This window comes from Vombatus ursinus, unplaced genomic scaffold, assembly GCF_900497805.2.
Source record: "Vombatus ursinus unplaced genomic scaffold, bare-nosed wombat genome assembly UNPS02014778.1, whole genome shotgun sequence".
NCBI lineage: Eukaryota > Metazoa > Chordata > Mammalia > Diprotodontia > Vombatidae > Vombatus > Vombatus ursinus.
The window spans coordinates 28,029,334-28,048,962 of NW_020954556.1; the positions used below are offsets into that span (position 1 = coordinate 28,029,334).

The 19,629-nt window shown below is 39.5% G+C and overlaps 1 long non-coding RNA gene across 1 annotated transcript in view; it reads left to right on the top strand.

The window, feature by feature from the left end:
• The first annotated feature begins 11,021 nt into the window (after nt 1-11,021).
• The window catches only part of LOC114045241, a 30,528-nt gene continuing 21,920 nt past the window's right edge, over nt 11,022-19,629 (top strand). Inside the window, exon 1 of the long non-coding RNA XR_003569357.1 lies at nt 11,022-11,114. This is a non-coding gene — a long non-coding RNA (uncharacterized LOC114045241). The remainder of the gene's footprint in view (nt 11,115-19,629) is intronic.

The window sequence follows — 19,629 nt, forward strand, 5'->3', positions numbered from 1 at the left end:
TAAGAATCCCTCCCCTACCTCAAAGCTTGTTTCGAGTGTCACCTGCTACATACAGCCAGCCCTTCCTGTTCCTCTTCCTCCAGTTACTAATGCCTCCTCTCTCTCCCATGCATTTGTATTTACTTTTCATGTACTTTGTATCTACTAATATGTATACGTATTATTATCCACCATAGACTATATACTCCTCAAGGACAGAGACTTTCGTTTTTGTATTTATATCCAAAGTAGCTAGAATAGTAACTGGCACATAGCACATATTTAATAAATGCTTACTGATTTGAATTAATAAATGCTTGTTGATCCACTGAATTTTCCAACTGCCCCTACCTAACCAATCTCTCCTTATCTGTTCAGCCAAAAATACTCAAAATTTGATTTGCATCCCAATGGTTGAGTAATTGCTCTCCTCTTAGGTCTTACTGGTACCCTATAATAGGAATAATGTCTACCAGTGTTCCCCCTTCTCCAGTCTCATGGGTTAGGCCAGTTTTTCCCTAAAGGTGATAAAACTATCCCTGCAAGTTGATCTGCCCTTGGGTTGATGAAGTTGCTTGGTAGCTTCAGGAAGATTTGATAAGATTTCCAGAACATAAAAAGGCCCACTACATGGAATTGGGCCCATTAGGCTTGGAGGATATCCTAAGACTGAAGCAGTTGCCACATCCTGACCAGATACTTTTCCATATGGATAAGAGGCCAAGCTAAGTGCTGAAGTGTCCTTATTATCCATTCTATGCTATGATTAGGCAAACCTCCCTTTGTTAACTGTTGGATAACCTGTTCACAACATTGAACCAGAACAGGTTGATGGTCTGAATCAGGCCCTCCCCTGACATATATATCTTCTCACCTTGATAAAGTGTTGAGGCGGAGGGGGAGGTTTTAACCTGCCACCCCACCATGGGGATAGAAAAATGCTATTGTTTTTCCACAGTAATCTTCAGTTACTAATTTTTAACCAATAGCCTGATACTCCTCAATAATAAGTCCGAGGCCCCGGATTGATACTCCCTTATATCCTCCACTGTGATAACCACTTAAATATTATCGCCTTTGTCCTCACCCTGGGAGGTAATTGCTGTTATTATTCTCATTTTACGGTAGAGGAAACCAAGGCAAACAGAGGTTAAATGACTTGCCCAAGGTCACACAGCTACTGAAGTGTCTATATCTGAATTTGAACTCTGGTGTTGTCAACTCCAGGCCCAGGGGGTGGGCCACCATGCCACCTAGCTACCTCTTTACCAACCACGTTTTTTTTGCCAAATTCATGATCTTTTCTCAATCACCAAGAAACACAGACTGAATCTTACTACAAGGTATGCTATATATACATATACATGTATCCATTTATTTTTTGAAAAAAGATAGTTTAACTGAAGTTTTTCCTCCCTGGTGTTCATTGTTACATATTCTGCCAGAGTATTAGCCAATCTCTATGATCCTAATCCTGTCAAGCAAAAAGAGGTGATTACTAATCTATAACCAAACAGGCGTATACATTGAGCTATTTTTTTCTAGTGATAAGGATAGATGTGTGCTGACCCATTTCTACTATATCACTGCCTGCCCCAAAGGGCATTTGCAAGACAGCTACCAAGGGTAGTATAGAGGAGTACAATCTATGGCCGAGAAATAGATTAAAACTTGCTAGCCCACATGGGGATTAATACCATCGTGCTCCCATCAGCCATTCTAAACAATGATGTGCAGAACTTTAAAGTGGCACTCATTCTTCTAGACTTCTAGGGGATCATGTTTCAGAAGCAATGTTGCAGTGGTATGTGTTAATGTAGTTTTGATTTAATCTTTAACCTAGTGCCAGACAATAAGTTGAAACACTGAGGTAGAATAGAGAACACAACTTTCTAGTTGGATGCAATTTTAAGAGATCAGCTAATCTAGCACCTGCAGTTTAGGGAACTTCAGGAATAGAGACTAGACCTATGATTTCATTGATATAGACACTTCAGGTGAGGAAATTCTAACAATGCAGCAACATTTCAATGTCTCTGCAACTTAAAATCTTACAGAGTTGCCTTGAGCACTTCAAGATTAAGTGACTGGGGGAGTGGGGGCAGGGAGGGTCAAAGAGTCACAGACTCTTGCGTCAGACGATGGTCACAGTCATTCTGTATTTGAGAAATAACTTGAACCCAGGTCTTCCTGATATCCCTATTCTCTTCTGCTTCAGTTGCCTCTCATCCACATTTTACATATGAAAAAGGTAAGATCTCAGGTCTCAATATTTGTTATATTATTATCCATACATTTGTAAAACATTTATTTCAGAATACAGTGACATCTACTGTCTCTTTCAAAAAAAGAGATTGACCTAATACCAAAACAACAACAAAAACAAAACAACACACACACAGAGTATATATTTTATTAGGGAATGTTTTTCTACTTTCTAAAGATTTTTTTAATTTTAAGGGCTATTTTTTAAAAACAGTGGAGTAACTATATTGATGTTTTGCTTTCTGTACATTATCTAATTCTCTGATACCTTTCCTGTGTGGTTAATTCTGTTACCATAGCATATTAATATTATGATCTCACTATACATCCTGCATCGTTAAGAATTTTAACTGTGTGTGTTTTAATGGCTAAATTTATGAAGAAAACCACATGCTATTTTAATCCAAGTTATATTCCAAGACAATCTATATCAAAATAAAAAACAAACATTCATCCTCTTAACCTCCTCCAATTCCACCCCATTGATTCAGCTTATTTTTTTTAAAAAAAGAGCCTTTTCTCCCTCCTTCTTTATTATTTATTTTAGTTTTCAGCATTCATTTGCACAAGATTTTGAGTTCCAAATTTTCTCCCCATCTCACCCCTCCCCCCACCCCAAGATGGTGTGCATTCTGAATACCCCTTCCCTTAATCTGCCCACCCTTCTATCACCCCCCCCTTCTCTTATCCTCTTCCCCCTTCTATTCAAAAGAGCTTTTTTAGGAATCAAATAAATCAATCTTAGAGATAGAAGGAGCCCCAAATAATGAAGTGCTTTTTTGATAGTTGTGGAAAATTTTAACCAAGTGTCTAAATGTCCTTTTAGGACATTCCTCTCTTACAACCATTTCCTCTCTTGTTCCTTCTGTCTTTTCCACTTATTGAAAGCTGGCTCCATCCGGATAATGCCTCTCTGGCCACCACTTCTTCTACTGACTGTACTTTCTCTCATATGTCCTAACTCGCTGGTTAAAGTGGGGGAATCTAAATATTTCTTCCTCCCCAGTGCCACTTCTAGTCTCCCCGGTCTGCTCTATTACTATTACTCAACAACCCTCCTCCTTTGAGTTCAAGGAAGACACACTTTATCTTCCAATTCCCAAGGCATTCTCCCTCTTTTCTTAGAGTTCAATACCTAGCTCATAGTGTACCTCTCTGCCCTCCTGCCTTTATACCAGGTTCCCTCAATTACCCTGATTTTCCAGTTCCTCCATCTGTTCAACTCCCATAACCTACTCCTCTGTTATTCCTCATTTACACACAGGGATGCTCATATTCTTTATCTTGTCATCAAAACCATGTTCCAGTTCCATGTTCAAGAATTCCCAGATTCTTTCATCTGTTCATAATCTGTATCTTTCAATTTCCACCTTACTCCTCCAAAACCTACCCTTTGTCTTCATCATGACCTGCAATCTCATCACCTCTCATTACTTTCCAACTTCATCATCCCTACTTTGCATATATTTTCTTTCCCTCCCAATCCCAGTCTCAACCCCTTGGTGAATCAATTCAACCTTCCAGTATTTTCAGCACTTGAGTCTCTTGTTCCCTTGCTCTATCACCAATTATATCTTGCCAAACATAATCCTCGGTTACTCCTACCACTTGCCACGTTTGCTCCTACATACTTTTGAATGGATCTGGAAGAGGTTAACAAACCATGCTGACTAGATCTACTACTAATTTATACTCTCTAATCTCAACTAGGCCCTCACTACAGCAAGGTAATCCTTCTCCTCCCAATTAATTCCTTGTTCTACTCACTATAGCAACTCTTCCAAATTTCTCTCCTCAAGTCTCCTATGCCACTCCATTCCCACCTCTCAGCTGCAGACCTTGATTTATATTTCACTCATAACCAAAAATATGGGAAGCCATTCTCTGAGTGCTCCTCACTCCTCTTCTCAAATCACACCCCTCTGATAGCATCCCTAACTATCTCCTCCATTCTAATCTCTGATGAAGTTATGGGCCTTGTTGCTAATGCCATCCCCGTTTTATTTATAGATATCCTTGATCCCATTCCCTCCCTTCTTCTCCAAGACTGCTGCCTCTATCATCCCCCCTTCTCTAATCTTCAATATCTCCTTATCTACCAATTCTTTCCTTAGGCCCTCAAATACTCTCTAGTCTCCCATCCTTAAAACAAACAAACAAACAAACAGAAAAAAAAAACCTTACTGGATCCTAATATCCATGTAAGCTGTCAGCTTATATCTTATACCTCCTCAGCTAACCTCCTTGAAAAAAAAAACATTTACACTCAGTGGCTCTGCTTACTCTTTCACTCTGTTCTAAAGCCTCTGCAGCCTACCTTCAACTAAAACTGCACCCTCCAATGTTACCAACAATAGAAGTACAAAATCTAATAGCCTCTTCTTAATCCTCATCCTACAAGTCCTCTCCATAGGACACTGTTAAGTACCATCTCCTTCTGGATAGTCTCTATTCTCTGTGTTTTTGTAATTTTACTCTCCATTGGTTCTCATCCTACCTATCTAATCACTTTTTTTTTCAGTTCTTGCTAGCTCTTCATAATGCACACTAATTGTGAATTATCTCCCTAGGTTCTCTCCTTTTCTCTTCTCTTTTTTCTCTACTCTCCCTTACTGGTGCAAGCATAAGCTCCCATGTGTTCAACTATTATCTATATGCACATCTATCCCACCCCTTACTCCCACACTCTTTCAGAGCTCTAGTCCTCCATCACCAACTGCCTATTGGATATTTCAAACTGGATAACCTGTAGGAATCTCACACTCATGTGTCCAAAACAACTCATTATCTTTTCCCCAAAACCTATCTTTCTACCAAATTTCCCAATTTCTATAAAAGATATCATCACCCTTCCAGTCACTCAGGTTTCCAACTTTGGTGTCATTCTCAACTCCTCACTTTCACTCACCCCCTATATCAAATCTGGTCATTTCTAGTTTCACAATATCCTTCGTATCATGCAGCCATAGTTCGGGGACTCATTACCTCTCATGGACTATTACAAAAACCTCTTCATTAGACTCTGTCTCGAGTTTCTACACACTCTAATATATTCTCCACCCAACTGACCAAGTGATTTTCCTAAATCATAGGTCTGACCATGTTACCCCCTTCTCAATAAACATCATTGGTTCTCTACTACTTCTAGGATCAATTATAAAGTGCCTGGTTTGTCATTTAAAGCTCTTTGAAATCTGGTCTTTTCTTGTCTTTCCAGTCTTCTAATACATTACTCCCCTGTACCCACTCTCCAGCTCTATCCCAGTTCTACTTGTGTACTTGCTGCTCTTCACCTATGACATTCCGTCTTCCATCTCCACATCTTTGAAATGATTGTCACCTCTGCCCAAGATGCTCTCCCTTCCCCCTTCCAATTACCTCTGCCTCTTGAAATCCCTGGATTCCTCTAAGAATCCATTCCAGGGGCAGATAGGTGGCGCAGTGGATAGAGCTCCAGCCTTGGAGTCAGGAGGACCTGAATTCAAATCCAGCCTCAGACACTTGACGCATACTAGCTGTGTGACCCTGGGCAAGTCACTTAACCCCAATTGCCTCACCAAAAAAAAAAAAAAAGAATCAATTCCAACACCAAGAGGTCTTTCCCCAGGTGCTAGTGTCTTCCCCTCTGAGGTTATCTTGCGTTCATTTTGTATGCATCTTGTATAAATGGGGCCCATCTCCAGTCGTCCTGATCTATATATCATGCCTCTGGACCCAGACGGCTCCAGAAGAGAAAGTGAGGCTGGTGACCTTGCACAGCCCTCCCTCACTTAAATCCAATTCACTTGAAAGTCATGGCATCATCTTCCTGATGTCATTGTCCTCTTCAAGAACAAAGGACAAGCAACAATCTGTGAGTAGTCTGAGCTGCCCCACTGGGGACCCAATTGGCCAGTTCCAGTTGGACAACACAGATCCTTCCTTCTCCCTCTTCTCCCCTCCTGTCCCCCACCTTTCCTCTCTTCTCCTGTCCTCTCCTCTCCTCTCTTCTCCCTTCCCTCCTTCCTCTCCCTCTGTCCACATGGGGTTTCATGCCTTCATGGGCAGGTGCTCTGCCCAAGGGATATAAATTTTGATGGCTGAAACCTTTCAAGATATCTTGGGGTTTACTGGGTAGATTTCATTCTTAAACACTAAGCCTTAAATCCAGTTCACTCTGGCTCTCATAGGCCAACAATAGGTCCCAACCCAAGAACCACTTAGTGGACATTGGTAAATGTAAATAGTAATTGTTTCTCTTTTGGCCAGAAATCCTGAGGGTCTTCCCCTCCCAGCTTGGTGTTAGGTTTTGTTTTGTTTTGTTTTGTTTTGTTTTAGATTAAAGGGGCCATCCCTTGACTCACTTAAACACCCCTAATCACTAAATGGGAGTTACCTCACCCTTAGCTCAAAAAGGCCAAGGTCTTCCATTACATCTGGGCCATCTCCAGTTGTCCTGATTTATATATCTCTACTGGACCCAGATGACTCTGGAGGAGAAAGTGAGGATAGTGATCTCGCACAGCCCTCCGTCACTTAAATCTAATTCACTTGCAAGTCATGGCATCATCTTCCTAATGTCATGGTCTTCTTCAAGAACAAAGGCCAAACAACACTCTGAGAACCACTGCCTAGGTTACTGCCTTTTCACTCTGCCTTAAATCAGTACAAGCTGCCTTAAATAGGTACACACACACACACACACACACACACACACACACACACTCACACACACACAGAGAAAGACAGTGGGAAGGAGGACATGCAGAGGGAGCACACATGGGGAGGCACTTATCTAGGGAACACATGTAAGTAAGAAAAATGTTTTCATGCCTCCAACATTGTGAGGCCTGTAATGTCCTCCAGTGATGTCATTGATCACAGCCTGTTCCCCACTGGTCTTGAAGCTTCTGCGGGCTGGTCTTGCTCCCTTTCGGTCTTCCCTGGGACTCTGCTTTGCTTCCTAACTCAGTGCTGTGGTGCTGGAGGCTCTGTGGCTGTCAGCTTCAAGATATCTTCCTGGGGCATCATCAAGCTTTGTTGGCTTAAAATCCTTCTCCAGATCTTTTAGAAAAGGAAGAAAACTTTTCCTGTTATGTTCCCTGAGTCTCTTTGCCACTAAGGCCTCTCATATCACCAGTAGATTTTTTAGCCTCCTGGGAATGCTCTTTAGAACAAAGAGCAGAATGCTCCCAGCTACCTAAATTCCCTCAGGCTTAGTTTTTTCTTTCAACTCCTCTTCCTAGACAGGAGTCTACCTGTCAGAGAGACCTTACCCTAACTCATGAAAATGCTTCATATACTTTCCAATTTTAAAACTCTGGAGGCTAGACTATATATCAGCTAATAGTTATTTGCCAAACAACTATTAAATAGCTCTGATGTTTGAGATTCTCTAATTTTCAAACTCTAAATTTCTTCTATTCTCACATAAAGATAAGTGAGTAGAGAAAAGCCACAGGAGCAAGCAGTCCTTAGGAGTAAAGGTCATTGTTGCTGCTGCCTCAGTTTTCTCATCCTTCAAATGGGGATAATAATAGCATATCCTTCACAGGGTTGTTGTGAAAATCAAATAATATCTCCATGACAAGCAAAAGTGCTTTGTAAACATTAAAAAACTATATAATTGCTAACTGTTGTTATTGTTATTATTATTATTATTATTTGCCAAATTCCATGCCTTTGCTTGTGCAGATAAAACGAGCCCAAAGTTCAGACTTTGAAATGTCCACTTACTTTGTTTGGACTGAATTAATAATTAATAAGACAAATGAAATGGGGAACTGACCAATCCCAGCCTTTATGAGCATGTGTGGTGTGTACTATTGATGCAATCCCCACATGGACTTTGGAGCACATGCTGACATTTCGTAATTGGTTTTAATCTGCTAAACATGTGATGAAGAGTTGAATTTTTGATTGGCTCCTGAGCTGGAACTGGGGTGCATTCAAAAGGTACTGACTGACCAATGCAACCTCCTCACTATTTTTCATGCCTGGTTGTGTGCGAGTGAGGAGACTTGTAATAAGCCCTTGGTGCAGAGAGAGACCTCAGACTGTCATCTCCCTAGCAGGGCCACTGCTGTGTGGGCCAAGAGTACACTTGTTGCTTCTGTCTCTATTGAGTGTATTCTTCCTGCTTTTAGGTGAAGGATTGTTGGAGATGGCAATGGGTTATGAGTTTTGAAAAGTTGAAATAGTGAGTGCCAGAAATCTGGGAGCTGGAATCCATGCTAGGATGTGGAGGTTCCTTCATTGACCTCTACCTCTGAGTGTTCGTCCCCTCTGGATGTTTGAGGTTTAGATAGTGGTTAACCTTACTCAAGAAATAGACTCCCTAAAAACTAGAATAGCACAAATGGAAACCAATGACTCCATGAGACAGCAAGAGATTTTAGAACAAAATCAAAAGATTGGACAAAAAATAAAAGAAAATGTAAGGCATCTCATATATAAATATAAAAAAACTGATCTGGAAAACTAGTGCAGAGATCATTTAAGAATCATTGGGCTCCCTGGGGGAAAAAAGATTTTTCAAAAAGCTTAAACACTGTATTTTAGTAAATCATAAATGAAAAGTATCTATTAGAAGTGGAGGAATGTTATAACCTAAATCCAGACCTCCCACATCAAAGAAAAAATACTACAGGCATCCCAAAAGGAATCCAAGTACCAAGAACCACAGTCAGGATCACACAAGACCTGACAGCTTCTACTTCAACTATAAACAAAAGGAGATCTTGGAATATAATATGCCAAAAGGCTTATAACAAAGAATAATTTAAATTTACCTCACAAAGGTAAATATAATCCCTACAAAGGAAAAGTGGATAGAAAAAATTGAATAGAAGATATTTAAGCACTTTTGATAAAAAAAACAAAGCTGAATAGGAACTTTGAAATACAAAAACAAGTATCCAGAAAAACCTAGAAAGGTGGATTTATCTGAGCATTTGAGAGGAGCTATATAATAATACAACACTAAAATTTTAATGAGTGAGAAGAAGTAAGTGCCTTTCAGAGTTCTAATGCCCTCAAAAGATCTTGAAGGAGTTAAATAAGAAAAACAGATCCTGAAGGTGGAAAGGGAGATTCTATTCTGACTTTTAAGAAGGGAAAGAAAAAGGAGAATAAAAGGGATAAATACACTAGAGTAGAAAGGAGGAAGAAAGGGATGGAATCAGGGGTGTGCTAGAACCAGATAGAAACAGGTACTCAATTGTTAAATATTCAGTGTAAGCACTGACCCCTCGGAAATCAGCAAAAGTTACAAATCAGGCTTAATTTATTATTTTGTTGATTATCTAGAGTTAAGAAAATGATTGAGAAAATGTCAGTAATTCAGATTAAGGCTAAAAGAGTATTGGAATACAGATCTGGAGAGAGACGAAGGAAAGTTGAACACACCTATCCACCCATACATGACACTTTTGTTGCTTTTTTCATTACCTATTCAAGTGCTTTTTTACTGTCAGCAAACAAAAAATATATTAGGATCTTGAAAAGTCTGCACCTTTTAGTCAATTGTGTGCATATGAAGATGATGTCTAAGGCAGAAAAGCATTTGCAATATTCTACCTCTTCTCATCTCATATTTTCATCAAAGATACCCTAATAGATGTGGAGGTTATTCACATAAAGATTTCCCCAGAAATGAGAAAGTAGGTTGCTATTAATGGCCTTTCAGTGACCTTTCTTTGTTAAACATAATGTACTTGATTCTTCTAATTATTTGATAACTTTCCCTCTTTCAGATCACTTGAAAATCTCTCCCTCAGTGCTTCCAAAATTGTACCACCACCAGAATGGATTTCTGCTGTGTAGACAAGGCTGTTCTTCCTATATTTGTCTCTTCTCATCCCATTTCCACTTTCTTATAGAAAACATCATGGATTTTGGTTTTAGAGTTCAAATGTAGTGGTTCCACTGTCATCAATAATCAAATAGTTCATTATAGTAATGCTGACAGATTTGTTCCATTTTTGTCTGTTTGTTGTAGCCCTTCTAGGTTTATCTGTAAGAGTTCTGGGAATGATTTAGCATAATTGTGTCTCATATTTAACTTTGTACAGACTGATTTTCCTTTTAACTTATCTTCACTGTCACGAAACAGCTGGTGATTCAGTAGATAGAGCACTGGGCATGGAGTCAAGAAGTCCTGAGTTCAAATCTGGCCTTAGCCACTTACTAGCTGTGTGACCCTGAGCAAGTCACTTTACCTTCATTTGCCTCATTCTTCAACTATAAAACGGGAATAATAATAGCATCTACCTCTCATTGTTGTGAGGATCAAATGAAATATTTGTAAAAGCACTTAGTACAGTACCTGGCACATAGAAGACACTATATAAATGCTTATTCCCTTCCCCCTTGTGTGAGTCCAATGATGTTACCGTAGAATGAGGACCAAGAGAATCCGATCAATTTGATGAGGCTATAGGAAGGTCAGCCTTTGTTCTGTATTTTGTTTGCATGGAGGATGTGGTCATGCCTTTCAATGACTCACTGAGAAGACTGAGGATATCCTATTGGGTCTGGATCCATTCACACTTTATTGAGGATGAACAATGCACAGGAATGATTTTTCCTGGATCAGGGTATATTTTACATTGAAATCACTCCTTTGTACTATAAAAGATGCAGGGAAAGTCAGAGCCAGAACAGTTTGCGAATGGTAGGAAAGAGAAACTGAAACAAACATAAGTGATGCCATGAGTCCAAAAGGCGGCAGAGGGAGGGAGGGACAATGCAATATTGTGTGTTTTTTCACAAATGCAACCTCAGAAGTGTCCGGGAGGGACAAGTTTCTGGATCCATCTTGAAGAGACAAGAGTGTATCTCCTTAGTCTAAGAGACAGCATCCAAATATAGGGCACGTCCATGACTGAATGGTAAGAGTTTTTTAACTCCATTCCTCCAGAGCAGGGGTTTTTAACGGAGGTCCTCAGACCTCCCAAGTTTTTCATGGCTAGATTTCAGAAGGCATTTGTGAATTTGGGTGGGGGAAAAAGTTACAGCTTTATTTTCACTAATCCCAGACTGAAATTCAGCATTTCTTTCAATTATTAATTTAAAAAACAATTAATCTAAGGAATTCATAGGCTTTACTAGACGACAAGAAAAGTTAAGAACCCCTACTCTAGAGGAATATTGATAGTTCCCAAACTAAGGATCAAGCACATTACCCATAACTACAGAGGCAGCAAAGGACTGAACCTTAACACAGAGGACAAAAAATCTAGACTTCGTCCTCTGGTACTGCTGGGATTTATTTAGGAAGTACAAGCCCAGTTGAAAAGGAACATGTTTCTCTGGTAATCCTTAATCCGTTTCCCTTCTAGGGGGAGGGGAAGGAGAATTGCATCAACTACTTCTGGGCAACTGTGAGATATTTGAGTTGTTTTGCATTTTCTTTGGGGTAAAATAAAGGTTGTGCTGTAGCCAATATGCCTTGTTGTCTTGAGTGGTTGTTTAGGAAGTGGAGACCTTTTAACCTCCTTCTGTGGAGCCCTAAAAATGAACTATATTTTAATCTTCCCAGAGTAAACTCTGGGTGGGGGCAAAGTGAACCAAAGACGGATTTTTAACAAGCCCCTAGGATTGAAGCAGTCTATGTAGACCTGGAGCTTGGGATTCTAAATCATGGGTTATACTCCTAACCTTTCACCATCTTCTGATTAGAGGTAGCATATTATAGTGGATATAGTACTAGAATTGGAGTTAAGAGGACTTGAATTTTAATTTTGCCCCTGACACTTTAGCTCTGTGGCCCTGGGCGAGTCATTTAACCTCTTTGGACTTGAGTTTTTTCATCTGTAGAATGGAATTAATACTATCCCCTACCTTAAAGGCTTATTGTTAGAGGCAAATGGGATTATATATGTAAAGTGCTCTGCAAATCTTTAAGCATTATATAAATGTTAACTATTATTATTCCATAGAATTTTGCAAATGAATTTATACTCCAAATTGATGTTGCTCTTGGTTGACATGCAAACCATGAGCACTTGCTCCTAAGAAAGGAGTCCAAGTAATCTCAAATCCTGAGCCTCAGAGCACTCAGTGGTAGTACTGGAGTGACTTTTGAGTTCTGCTCAGAGATTCAGTGCTAAGGGCTTGGACCACAGATTTATCTGTCTCCAGATGTGCCGAATCCATAACATAACTTGGGAAAAGGCTTCTGAATGAGTGTAGAGTACGAGTTTAGCACAGTCCGCCTAATTACCTAATTATTTTGCCTGTATTACTGAGGTCTCAGAACTATAAGAAGAGGAATTCTCAGGGAGACAATAAATAGTAGCGCTACTGGAGAGAGAACTCTAAGCCATTTCAGAACTCTGCCTCTGGGCAATAAGGGAAGTAGGCACCTCTTCTGAAGAGGATTCTGAACAATTTCAGATCCCAAGCTTCAACATAACTAAGGTACTATGGAGGCATAGTAATTAAATACAAGGTCTTTTTGGAAGGAAGAAATGCTTTTGCATTCTCAAATCAGAAACTGAGTATCTGTAACATATGTAAGATATCTCTTGTATATGCCTCATTCTTCACTATCTTGGGATAAGGCTACTGAGAGAGTTCAGTGACACCCATAGGCACCTTATCACCAAATTATTTTTTCCCAGTCACTGAGGTCTCAGAAATATGAGGTTCCAACTCTGTCAGATACATCGAGGTCCTTCAGTGGTTCCATTAACATAGGGAACACTCTGCCACAAATATCCACACCATCAGTGAAGAAAATGAACATAAGTAGGGTTCATGAGCAAGTGGCTCATGTATTCGTACTGTATGTGGAAAGATAAATCACCCTTCCAACACTGTTGCACCCTTGTTGTCTTCCAGTGATATTATCATGCTGCTCTCATTAGACCTGCTCCTACAACTCCAGTCAGTCAATCAAGAAGTTGTTAAGCACCTACAAAGAGCTTACATTCTAGTGAGGGAGACAAGTACATATAAAAATATAGACAGAATAAATATGAAGTGAAAAATATAAAAGTATACCATGTTTATATAAAACCTTATATAAATACCATGTTTATATAAAAGATAGTTTTAGAGGGAGGAAGGCCTCTAGCTGTTGGAAGAATCAGGAAAGGCTTCAAGCAGAAAATGGTACTTGAGCTGTATCTTAAAAGAAGAGAGGAATTTATGAGACAAGGTAAGGAGGAAATGCATTCTAGGAATGTGAGATGATGAGTGCAAAGGGAGAGAGAGGAAGTCAGTTTGGCTGGATTGCAGAATGTGGGGTGGGAGGAATGAGGGTGCTAGAGCCAGTTCAACCTAGCTTTGCTAATTATTAAATTTTCAGTGTGAAGGGTTATACCTCAGAAATCTGCAATCACTATAAATCAAGGTTTTATTTATTGTTTTGTTTATTGTCTAGACTTAAGAAAGTGTCAGAGAAAATAATTAACAGACTTAAAAGTGTGTCTTGCATACTTTTTTTTTGAAGAGTTAGTTATTAAACATTTACCAGCACACCTCTGGAGGAAAATAATGTCCAATGAGGCTGGAGAAATAGTTCGGGGCTGGGTTGTATAGGACTTTAAAAGTTGAATGTCCTAGAGGCAATAGGAAACCATTGGAGTTGATTGAGTAGCAACATGGCACAGTCAGATCTGCACTTAAGGAAAATTACTTTGGCAACAGTATATAGGATGGACTGGATAGGAAAAGTCTGGAGGCTGGCAAACCAATTAGGAGGCTGTTGCATTAATCTAGATGAGAAGTGATTAGGGCCTGAATTAAGTTGGTCCCTGTATGAGGAAAGAGAAACGGTCAAATGTGAGAGGTGTTTTGAAAGTACAAATGGCAAGATTTGGCAACTGACTGGATATGTAGGATAAGGGACAGTGAAGAGTCAAGGATAATGATGAGCCAATCAATAAACATTAAGTGCCTACTATGTACAAGATACTATCTTAAACACTGAGGGTACGAAGAAAGACAAAAAAGTAACAACTCAAGAAGCTCATAACCTAATGAGGGAGACAACATGCAAATAACTATGTGCAAATATATATAGGAGAAATTGGAGATGATCAGTAGAGGAAAGACACTAGTGTTAAGGGGGAATCAGAAAAGACTTCTTGTAGAGAAGAAGGGATTTTAGCTGAGATTTGAAAGAAACCAACGGAGGCAGGAGGTGGAGATAAGGGAGAGAGTATTGTAAACAAGGGGAATAGCCAGTGGAAGTACCCAGAGTCTGGAGATGGTATGTTTTATGCAAGGAAAGGCCAGGAAACCAGTGCCACTAAATCACAGAAGACATGGTGAGGAGTAACATTTAAGAAGACTGGAAAGGTAGGGTGGAGGCAGTTATAAAGGATTTTATATTTGACCCCACAGATGATTGGGAGCCATGGAAGTTATTAAATAGGAGGAGTGAGATGTTCAGATATGTACTTTTGGAAGATTAATTTGACAGCTAGATGGAGGATGCACTAGGGTGGGAAGATATTTGAAGCAAGAACACTGACCAGTTGGCTATTGCCATAGTGGAGGCATGAGGTGATGAGGACCTGCACCAGGATGTTGGCAATGTCTGGGGACAGAAGGGAGAGATTACAAAGATAAATCTATGGGAATTGGCAATAGATTGGGTATTATGGGTGGAGGTGAGAAAGTGAGTAGTCAAGGTTGACATCTAGGTTGCAAGACTGGGTGGGGGGTGGGGAGGATGATGGTACCCTCTTCAGTAATGGGGAAGTTTGGAAGGGAGAAGGATTTGTAGGAAAATATAATGAGTTCAATTTTGGATATGAGTTTAAGATATCTACAGAACATACAGTTTGATGTGTCTAATACACAGTTGGAGATGTAAATCTGGAGGTTAGGAGAGAGGTTTCAACTGATAAGCAGATCTGAGAATCATCAGCATAGAGATAATAATTGAAACCAGGGAAACTGATGAGATCACTGAGTGAAAAAGTATATAAGGAGAAGAGAAGAGAGCCCAGGACAGAGACCTGGGGAACCCTTGCAGTTAATGAGATGAATGAAGATCCAGCAAAGGAGACTGAGAAGGAATGGTCAGACATGTAGGAAAAGAACCAGGATGAAATAGTCTTTTAAGATATCAAGGAGAAGAGGATGATCAACAATTTCAAAGGTTGCAGAAAGGCCCAAGATGAAGATTGGAGTGATTAGATTTGGCAGCCAAGAGATCACTGGTAACTTTGTAGAGAGCATTTTTGGTTGAATGATGAGGTTGGAAGCCAGACCATAGAGAGTTAAGAAGAAATGAGGTGGAGACATTGATTATAGACATGCTTCTCAAGGAATTATACACAATCTTTTCAAGGAGTTTTGCCCCAAAACGGAAAAGAGATGTAAGGATGGATAAGGATGTGTGTGTGTTTGTGTGTGTGTGTGTGTGTGTGTGTGTGTGTGTGTACTGGAGTTGGAAATGTCTAGGAGTTATCTACATACATAATAACATGATAGTTAAAAGTTTACCAAGAGAAAGAGTGTAGAAGACCAGAACCTTGAGGAATATCCATTTGGGGAGGTGGCTTATATGAATGCTAAGCCAGAAAAGCATGGTCCTGGTCCACTGGGTTATGCTGACTTCATAGTCTCTGCTACTACATTCAACTCTGCCAAGACAGTCCAGCCATCTCAGCTTTTGTCTTTTAAGGTTTCCTGACTAAAACACCACACCCAACTAACAAAGCCATGAAGAGCATCCTCAGGCTAAGATTAGATTTTTCTTTTCTTTTCTTTCTTTCTTTTTTTTTTTTTGGTCTGTGCAGAGATCAAAACCTTCTGTTACTGGAAAACTATCTAGCTCAGGATTTCAGATAATTTGACATATTTATTTGACATAAGCTGCAAGTGAATTTAAGCCAGAACAAAAGGTAAATTAAGGAAGGAGACGAGGTCAATGTTCTCTACCCACCCTAGTCTGAATTCTTATATACATCATGTATGACTGTCAGCAGCAAAACATGAGGGCTTTGGTGCTATATTTTGGCCAGTGAAAACTTCAGTCTCCCTACAAAAAAAATGGAAGACATTTCAACCTTCAAAAATGTGTGACCCAGTTGGAAATGTAAACATAAATATGCATACACATACATAAGCAAATATCAGAAAGTAATAAAAGTGTATCTTACATTTATATGGTGCTTTATGGTTGACAAAGCACTTTCTCTACAACAACCCTGTGAAGTGGGCAATGTAAGCATTTTTATTCCCATTTTATAGATAAAGAAATGTGTTCAAAGAGATTAAATGTCTTGCTCAGGGTCATATATATCTAGTAAGTGTGAGTCAGGACTTAAGATCTAGATCTTTTAACCCCAAGTTCAGTAGCCATATGACTATGGATATATGGATAAGGACAGGACCTGTGATTTCATTCATATAGGGAACTCCTGGATGAAGAAGCTCCCTCTCCCACAGTAGGTTAGCACCTTCCCTGCAACTTATAGTCTTAGGTGAGATGCTTAGAGCACTGAGAGGTTAAGTGATTTGCCCAGGGTCACAAGGCCAGTATGTGTCAAAGTTGGGACTTGAACATAAGCCTTCTTAGCTCCAGAGTCAGTTCTGTATACACTATGCCATGCTGAGATAGATAGATAGACAAATAAGTAGGTGTAGATGTGTGTATGTACACACATATGTATACACACACACACACACACATATATATATATATACATAATACATATGTATTCATTATGCCAAGCTGAGATTAGAGATAGATAGGGATAGATGTGTGTATATGTGTATATATGCATATACATACACACACATATACATACAATATGTTTATATGGATACATGTATATATGTTAGTAGACATATTCTATGTATCCGGCGTTAGTGTCTCTACTGATCTTCATTCTCATGTCTCTAACTGTCCATTAGATCTCCCAAACTGGATATACCACAGATACTACAAACTCAACATATCCAAAACAAAACTCATTATCTTTCCTCCAAAACCCACCACTCCTCTGAATTCCCTATGACGATTGAGAGTACCATCCAGTTACTTAGGTTTGTAACTTCAGTGTAAAGCTCAAGTCCTCACTCTCTCTGCCCATATATATCTAATCAGTTGTCAAGTGTCATCTTTGCTCTCTCTATCATATCTCATGTGCATCTGTCCCTTTATTTCTGCTCTCTTGGCTATCAGTGTATAAGAGCTTTGTGTTGCCTCTCACATTAGTCTATAGCAATGGCCTCCTAATTGGTCTCCCTACCTGAAGGCTCTATCCCATTTCAATCCCAAGGCTGAAGGGATTTTCCCAAAGCACAGGTCTGGCTATGTCCCTCTACTACCCAACAAACTCCAAGGGCTCCCTCTAACTTGTAGGGTCAAATACAAACTCCTCTATTTGACATTGAAGGCCCTTCATAGCCTGACTCCAACCTACCTTTTCAGCCTTTTACATTCTTGTCCACTCTCTACAGTCTAGCCAAATGAGATTTCTTGCTGTTCTCCACACAAAACTCTCCATTTCCCATCTCTGTGCCTTTGCACAAGCTGTACCCGATGCTTGAATGCACTGTCACCTTTGCCTCTTAAAATCTCTAATTTCCATCAAAACTCAACTCAAACATCTCTTCATTGAGTCCATTCCTAATGTTCCTAGATGCTAGTGCCATCTCCCACCAAATAACCTTGTAGAACATATTTATTTTGTATATACCATATATATATACATATATAAATACATCATCATAATTTCATTGTATCTGAGTAAATAAATTCTAGGGAAATTTGATGCTACAATTCTAGCATACATATACTACTGCCCTTGTACTATTCTTTGAGAAACACTGAAGCATCATAATTAGTGGTACAAGGACAATGTCTCATTGTTATCATTCCACAGAGTGATTCCTGTTCTGTTTTCCAGAAAACACATTGTTTCGTGGATAGACTCCATCATCCTGCTAAGAATCTTATTCATTTAAACAACATGGAGAGACAGATTGAATAAAGATAATGCTTTGCTCTTGTTTATGTTATGCTTCTTTTTCTGGCAAATTCGGTTCTTCAAATTTCACTGAAAACCAAAGAGGCGACGTATATCCAAAGTTCATGGTCCTGGACCTGGAATCTGAGGGGACAGAGTAGCCTTCTTTTCTGTTTTATGAGTCCCATACTCCCCATATTATGAAAGGAAGACATGGATAAAAAGGCTGAAAAGTTATTTACTAAAGTTGTGCATCAGACATACTCTTCTGCAAACAGTGAACTAATTTGATGAGTTTTTAAGAGATAGGAGATTTATCTTTTCCTCTCCTCTCAGTTTGCCATTTCCACTCTCTCCATAATCATGCTAAAGAATGTGACCTGACTATTCACATTCACAGGAAAAACCAAGTAGATGAAATCTGCCCAATGGCCAGTCTCTGATATGTAGTTGAACAGACAACCTATAGCCTCACCCATCAGAATAAATGAGCTGGTCCTAGAGTTGAACAAAAGGAGGAGAGCAAGGTGGATTGCCTTCGGGAAATCGCAAAATTACTTTAACAATCCCAAGGTTCTCTCTGAAAGGTCCCTCCTTTTTAATGATAGTATTCTGGTGTTATATGATTATAAATCATGGGACTCTACAGTGTCTGAATGTTGAGAATGAGAGTCACATAAAGGACCATGGAGAAAATGGACGTGGTGAAGATGAGCAAGGTGTCAGACATTATAAGGAGGAAGGAAATAAACATTTATATGGGCATTACTATGTGCCAGCCTCTATTCTAAGAGCTTTACAAATATCATCTCATTTAAGCCTCACAACAACCTTGTAAAGTAGGTACTGTTATTACCCTCATTTTACAGTTGAGGAAACTGAGGCAGATAGAGATTAAGTGATTTGCCTATGTTCACACAACTTGTAAGTGTCTAAGTTCAGATTTGAACTTGGGTCTTCCTTTCTCTAGGCCCATCACTCTATCAACTGTGCCTCTATTTAGTTCTTATAAATGAGGAATTATGAAGGAGAAGAGATGTGGATGATGATATCAAAGAAATGCATGAGCAAAAAAGTAGATACCCTAGTGACATGATGAGAAGGATTACTGATGAACATACTCTATGCTCCATCTGGTATGTTTAGTATATCATGAGAAAGCAAGTGAGGCTTCCAGGAAACTGGTGAAACCCTCCATGGCAAATTTAAGGGAGAATGTGGACAAGAGTCCAACAGGATAAGCATATGTAGATAGTGATTGGTGTCATTGAAGAGAATACCTACATTGATGAGATAAAAGATCCATCTGAGTACTTTGGCCTGGTCCAGTGTTATGTCCACCACAGTTCAGGAAAGACACTCCTCTACTAGAGACTATCCAGAGGAAAGCAACCAGGTTGATGGAACTTGAATTCATGTCATATGAAGATCCATTGAAGGAAGTGGGAATCAGAGAAAGGGGCTGGGG